This window comes from Nannospalax galili, unplaced genomic scaffold, assembly GCF_000622305.1.
Source record: "Nannospalax galili isolate Female #2095 unplaced genomic scaffold, S.galili_v1.0 scaffold634, whole genome shotgun sequence".
In the NCBI taxonomy this organism is placed as follows: Eukaryota; Metazoa; Chordata; class Mammalia; order Rodentia; family Spalacidae; genus Nannospalax; species Nannospalax galili.
This window is the reverse complement of record NW_008336853.1, coordinates 3,725,867-3,731,826: the sequence shown is the minus strand read 5'-3', so window position 1 is coordinate 3,731,826 and position 5,960 is coordinate 3,725,867. Positions and strand designations below refer to the sequence as shown.

Genomic DNA, 5,960 nt, shown 5'->3' with positions numbered 1-5,960 from the left:
TGTTTTTTGAGTTTGTTATATATTCTGGATGTTAAACCTCTGTCAGATGTGTTGCTGGTGAAGATTTTCTCCCATTCTGTGGGTTTTCTCTTCACTTCTTTCGTTGCTTCTTTTGATGTACAGAAGCTTTTTAGTTTAATGCGGCCCCATTTGCTGATCCTTGACCTTATTTCCTGAGCAATTGATGTCCAGTTTAGAAAATCCTTTCCTACACCTATATCTTGTAGGTCATTACCAATGTTTTCTTCTAATAGTTTCAGAGTTTCAGGCTTCACATTGAAGTCTTTGATCCATTTGGAGTTGACTTTTGTACAAGGTGAAAGATATAGTTTTAGTTTCATTCTTCTACAGGTGGAGATTAGAATTTCGGTTAAGAACACTGGCTGTTCGTAAGAATTTCAACTCCTGCTTTTTTCTTAGTACCATTTGCTTGGAATATTTTTTTCTACCCTTTCACCTTAAGGTAGTGCCTGTCCATGAAAGAGAGGTGAGCTTCTTGCGGACAACAAAAAGATGGGTTTTGTTTCTTAATCCATCCAACTAGTCTGTGTCTTTTGACTGGGGAGCTCAATCCACTGATACTCAGTTATTAATGAAAGATGTGTATTCTTTTTTCTTAGTACCATTTGCTTGGAATATTTTTTTCTACCCTTTCACCTTAAGGTAGTGCCTGTCCATGAAAGAGAGGTGAGCTTCTTGCGGACAACAAAAAGATGGGTTTTGTTTCTTAATCCATCCAACTAGTCTGTGTCTTTTGACTGGGGAGCTCAATCCACTGATACTCAGTTATTAATGAAAGATGTGTATTGATTCCTGTCATTTTGATTTCTGTTTACATTCTGGTGTAACTGTGCATTTCCACAGTTATACCTTCATTACGTTTCTGCCCGTAACCCCTTGGGTATAGTTGTTCCTTTCTTCAGCTCTTCGTATTACTTCAAGAACTCTCTGAAGGACTGGTTTTGTGGACATGAATTATTTCAGCCTATTTATGTCATGGAAGATTCTTCTTTCCCCTCTGTCTATAATAGATATTTTGGCTGGGTAAAGTAATCTGGGTTGGCATCTGTGGTCATTTAGAACTGGGAATACTTTGGTCCAGGCTCTTCTGGCTTTCATAGTTTACACTGAACAGTCAGCTGTAATTCTGATGGGTTTTCTTTTATCTGTGACTTGTTGTTTCTCTTTTGCAGCTTTCACTATTGTCTCTTTGTTCTGTACGTTTAGTGTTTTTACTATGATGTGCCGTGGACAGTTTCTTTTCTGGTCCTGTCTATTTAGTGTTTTATCTGCTTCTTGTATTTGAATGGGCATGTCTTTCTTTAATTTTAGGAAATTTTATTCTACAGTCCTGTTGAAGATCTGGTCCATACCATTATCCTGAGATCCTTCTCCTTCCTGTATGCCTATGATTCATAAGTTTGGGTTTTTTTATGGTGTCACACAATTCCTGCATATTCCATTCTTGCGTTTTCTTAAATTTTTCATAATCTTTGCTTGAGTGGTCTAATTCGTCCACTTTATCTTCCAGTCTTGATACTCTATTTTCCATTTCATTCATCCTGTTGTTGAGGCTTTCTCCTGTCATTTCAAATTGGTTTATTGAGTTGAGTATTCTTCAATATTTCTAACTCTTTTCTGAATTCATTCAGAAGTTTATCTCTATCTGCTTTCAGATCTTTGGTTTCTTTGTGTATTCTTTAAATTCATTGGATTCTTTTATCATGTTTATAATTGTTCTTTTGAATTCCATGTCCTATGTTATCTCTAGGGGGTTCTTGTTGTATTCCTCTACAGGACTTTTGGTACTTGGTAGGGATATATTATTTGAGTTTTCATGTTATTATTTTTTTGCTGTGACTTTGACATGTGGATTTGTTTTGTAGTTTCTGATTCTTGTGTGAGACTCAAGCCTTCCTTTGTTGAGTTTAGGTCTGCTTCTGTTTGTAAACTTTATGTGCCTTTATGGTTTACTTGTTGGACATGAAAAGCTGGTTGGTCTAGGCGTCAGGTTCTCTCTTTTGATTTTATATTGGAGAGACTGGATGGCTTTAGTCCTGCTGCTCAGGAGTTCTGACAGAGGCCCAAGTCAGATGAGAATCAGATGCTCTCAGGGCTTTCTCCTAAGATCTGGATCCCTTTAGTCAGCAGGCACAGTACAATTTGGGAGGATTGCTAGGTAGAAGTAGGATTCAGGACTCTCAGGCAGTCAGAGAATTAGCCTGGTCTCAGGAATCCAAGTTGGGGGTGGGACAACCAGGGATGAAGGCTGGTCTCAGGTATGCAAAGGTGAGTTGGGGGAGGGGACAGGCCCTGAGGGCTCCAGGGGACTAGACTGGGGAATTGGGTTGGTCTGGGTGCAAAGGATCAGGAAGAAGTGGGGAGTCTGGGCCAAGAGGGCAGTCCAGAGGTCTGGGGTGCCAAGAGAAGAAATGTGCCAGTGCCCATGCTAGGAGGAAAGACCCCGACCTCAATATTTTAAATAAAATATTACAGAAATAATTGAAGCCCTTCCCCTCTCTATCCACCAGTGAGAGATACTCAATGTTTGGAAAAGACTGTGGTTAGCCTTCGTACTATATCTCTACATCAACAATGTCACACGTTAATATAGCTTATGTCTCTAAAATAATATGCAGTATTATTTCATGTTTCCAAGTGATACATAATCAATACTTAACAGTATACAGCACTCTACAACTTATTTTTACAAATGGCTTCTAGCATGCCATCTTATGAATTTCCATAATTTAATGATCTATCCTTCTGATGACTGATTTTTTTTTTTTGTCTATATCCAGCTTTTCACCAGCACACAAAAGACTACAATGACCATTCAAGGGTTTGTCATGTACAGGACAAGACTGCTTATAACGGAATTGCCTGGCCACTGGATATGAGCACATTCAACTGTATTAGGTGTGAAAAATAACTCACCATGCCGCACCAGCCTGCACTCCCACCACTGCCTGCATGATCCCATTTGTCCAAATCATTTGTCCATTCTTAGAATCATCTAATTTCATTTTTCACTTTTGGTCAAATATAATAGGTGGTAATTTAAATAATTTCCTGGTCCTTCAGAGTTTTCTCCTCTTAAATTCCTAATCCAATTAGTTCTAGCACATGGGAGCAGACAAGTGGATCTCTGTGAGATCAAGGCCAGCCTGGTTTACATAGCCAGTTCCAGGTCAGCTGGGACCATATGGAGATCCTGCCTCTAAAAAACAAAACAAAATTTCTAATCTAAGAGTTTATTCATTTTTTTTAATTGAATATAGTTTGTCTTTTTGCTGATTTGTGGGAAGCCTTTATATATTGTAGGCACTGGTCCTTTGTCAGCTACACAGCAGCAAAAATCCTTTCAAAAAGCTTGACTCAGATTGACTATATAATATTTTTGTCATAGAGAAGTTTGTTTGCATTTGTCTGTTTGGGATTTGTGGGATTTGTTTGCGAAGAGGGATTGGTTTGGGATTCTTTGGTAGTTTCTTTACTGTTTTTTTTTATGTGGATAAGTGTATTGCCTGAAGGCATGTAAGTGCATCCATGTTGTACAGTGCCCATGGAGATTAAAAAACTGTGTCCGATCTCCTGGAACTGGCATTACAGATGGTTGTTTGCAGTCATGTGGGTACTGGGAACTGAACCCAGGTCCTCTGCAAGAGCAGTCAATGCTCCTTACCACTGAGCCATCTCTCCATGCCCTAGTTGTTGTTTTGGTTTTCTGAGACAGAGTCTCCCTGGAGCCCCAGCTGGCCTGGAACTTGCTATGTAGACCACGCTGGTCTCCATCTCACAGAAATCTGCCTGCCTCTGCCTCCCAAGTGCTGGGATTGAAGGTACACACTACCATGTCAGGTTGTTTTGTGGTATTTTTGAGACAGGGTTTCATGCATCTTAGGCTGGCCTCCAATTCACCCTGTAAACTCTGGATCCTCTGTTCCCACTTCCCAGTGCTGGGATTATCAGCCTCCACCAACACACCCACTCAATCTTGCTTTAATTACTAACAATTTTGGTGTCTAGGAATCAAATCCCTTCTCATCCTCTTCTTCAGAGGCAGCCTGTCTATTTTTGGTTCAATGTTTTTCCAAATAAAACACATAATTACCTTCACAAGTTCACCCAAAAGCAGATCGTTGTAGAGGTTTTTAATTAAATTGGTTTAAACTTTAAGTAAATAATCCCCCTTTCAATGAGTTCTCTCATTAATGAGCATGGTATCTCTCTTTATAGAAATCTTCTTTTAGGACTCTCACAAATGGTTCCTACTTTTCTCCATAAATACCTTAAAATAATTTGACTTGTACAAAATATCCCCAAACTGCCAAAAACTCCAATGTCTTCCAACAACTGGAGGAAAAATAATATCTGTATGAGGGACTGCTATACACCACCAAAATTATATCTGTATGAGGGACTGCTATAAACCACCAAAATTATATCTGTATGAGGGACTGCTATACACCACCAAAATTATATCTGTATGAGGGACTGCCCCCAGCTCCAAAGCCATCTTGTAAAATGTAGCTCTGGAGACATTACACCCTAACCCTGTACCCCTTTGTCTCATGCTTGCTTTAGGATAAAAACTAAACTTCCCACGTACCTCCTGACACAGCCCAGCCTGTCTTGTGTCTCTTACCATGGCTGTACTGTCCATGGCAAACCAGGTTCCCAGCTTCACTTCCTTCCCTCTGCCTGGAACCACTGCCCTGCTATGCACAGATGAACTTTCTTACTTTGCTAAGTTCAAGAGCTGCTGCCAAACTAAATGACCACAAACTTGGGACCGTCTAACGGCAGAAGTTTATGGCATCCAAGTGCTGGCATCAAGTCTGAAATCAGGGCATCCACAGGACTGTATTCTCTCCAAAGCTTCCAGAAGAATCCTTTCTGTTCCTCCCAGTGTCTGAGGTTCTTCTCGGCAATCCTTGGTGTTTCCTAGCTTTACCATCATGACTCCAATCTCTGCCTGTCCTCACAGAGCTGTTCCCCTGTGTCTCTGCTCCTATGTCTCTCTCTTCTCTAAGGGCACCAGTCACACTGGATTAAGGGCCTGCCCTCTTCACCTTGGCTAACTACATCTGTAAGACTGTGTCCAAGTCATTCCAAAGCTCTGGCAAAGATATTCACTTGGGCTACCATAATGAACCCAGTTCACACACCCCTCAACACTGGGTTCTGCCATGTGATCCAGCGAGCCAATGATATGGGACAGAAGGATCATCACGTCCAATCTGTTCCTCAGCCTTCAGACACTTAGCAGCGTCTGTTCTTCCTTATATGCTTCTGTTCTTGCCCTGAGAACAGCATGCTCTGGTCCAAAGCAGATGAGAGATACTTGGAACAGAGCCACCCCACCAATCTATGCAAACTTAGACTTAATGTTGTAAAGGTCAGTGGACCCCCCAGCTCATCCTAAGATGCAAGAGGAAGCCCAGCTGATATCAGGAAAAGTGATCCAGCCAATTGCAGACACCTAGAAAGTAAACCTCTATTGTGGGCCATTGACATACTATAGTGTTTGTTACAAAGTAGCACTGGCCAACTAACATATACCCTTTGTCTCACAACCACAATTAGCTGGTCAGACTACTAAACATAACTTTAGATACTCTGTTCCCTTCCTCTGAAACCTATACTCCTTCTCACCCAATCAATTCCCATTAAGCCCATTCACCTGGAAAATGCTGACTTAACCTTTAAAGTCTAAACACAGACACCAACTCCAGGAAGCCTCCTGTGATTCCCCCAGATAGACTAGCTCCCATTGTACACTGGCCCCCATCCTAGACAGCAAAGACAGATGAGCTCTGGTTTCAAGTGTTTATATAAGCATATGTCTGGCCCCAAAAGTCAGCACTAAAGGAATCAGAAAATACAGAGCCCTTGTGGGACCATGGCAGCCATTAGTAATGTGAGAAAGAGAAAAGTCAGAGCCTAGAAAGGCCAGA

At 41.1% G+C, this 5,960-nt stretch overlaps 1 protein-coding gene across 6 annotated transcripts in view; it reads right to left on the bottom strand.

Moving 5' to 3' along the window:
- The window catches only part of Slc39a11 (solute carrier family 39 member 11), a 605,978-nt gene that overhangs the window by 400,401 nt on the left and 199,617 nt on the right, over positions 1-5,960 (bottom strand). The gene's annotated exons all lie outside the window — the stretch shown is intronic.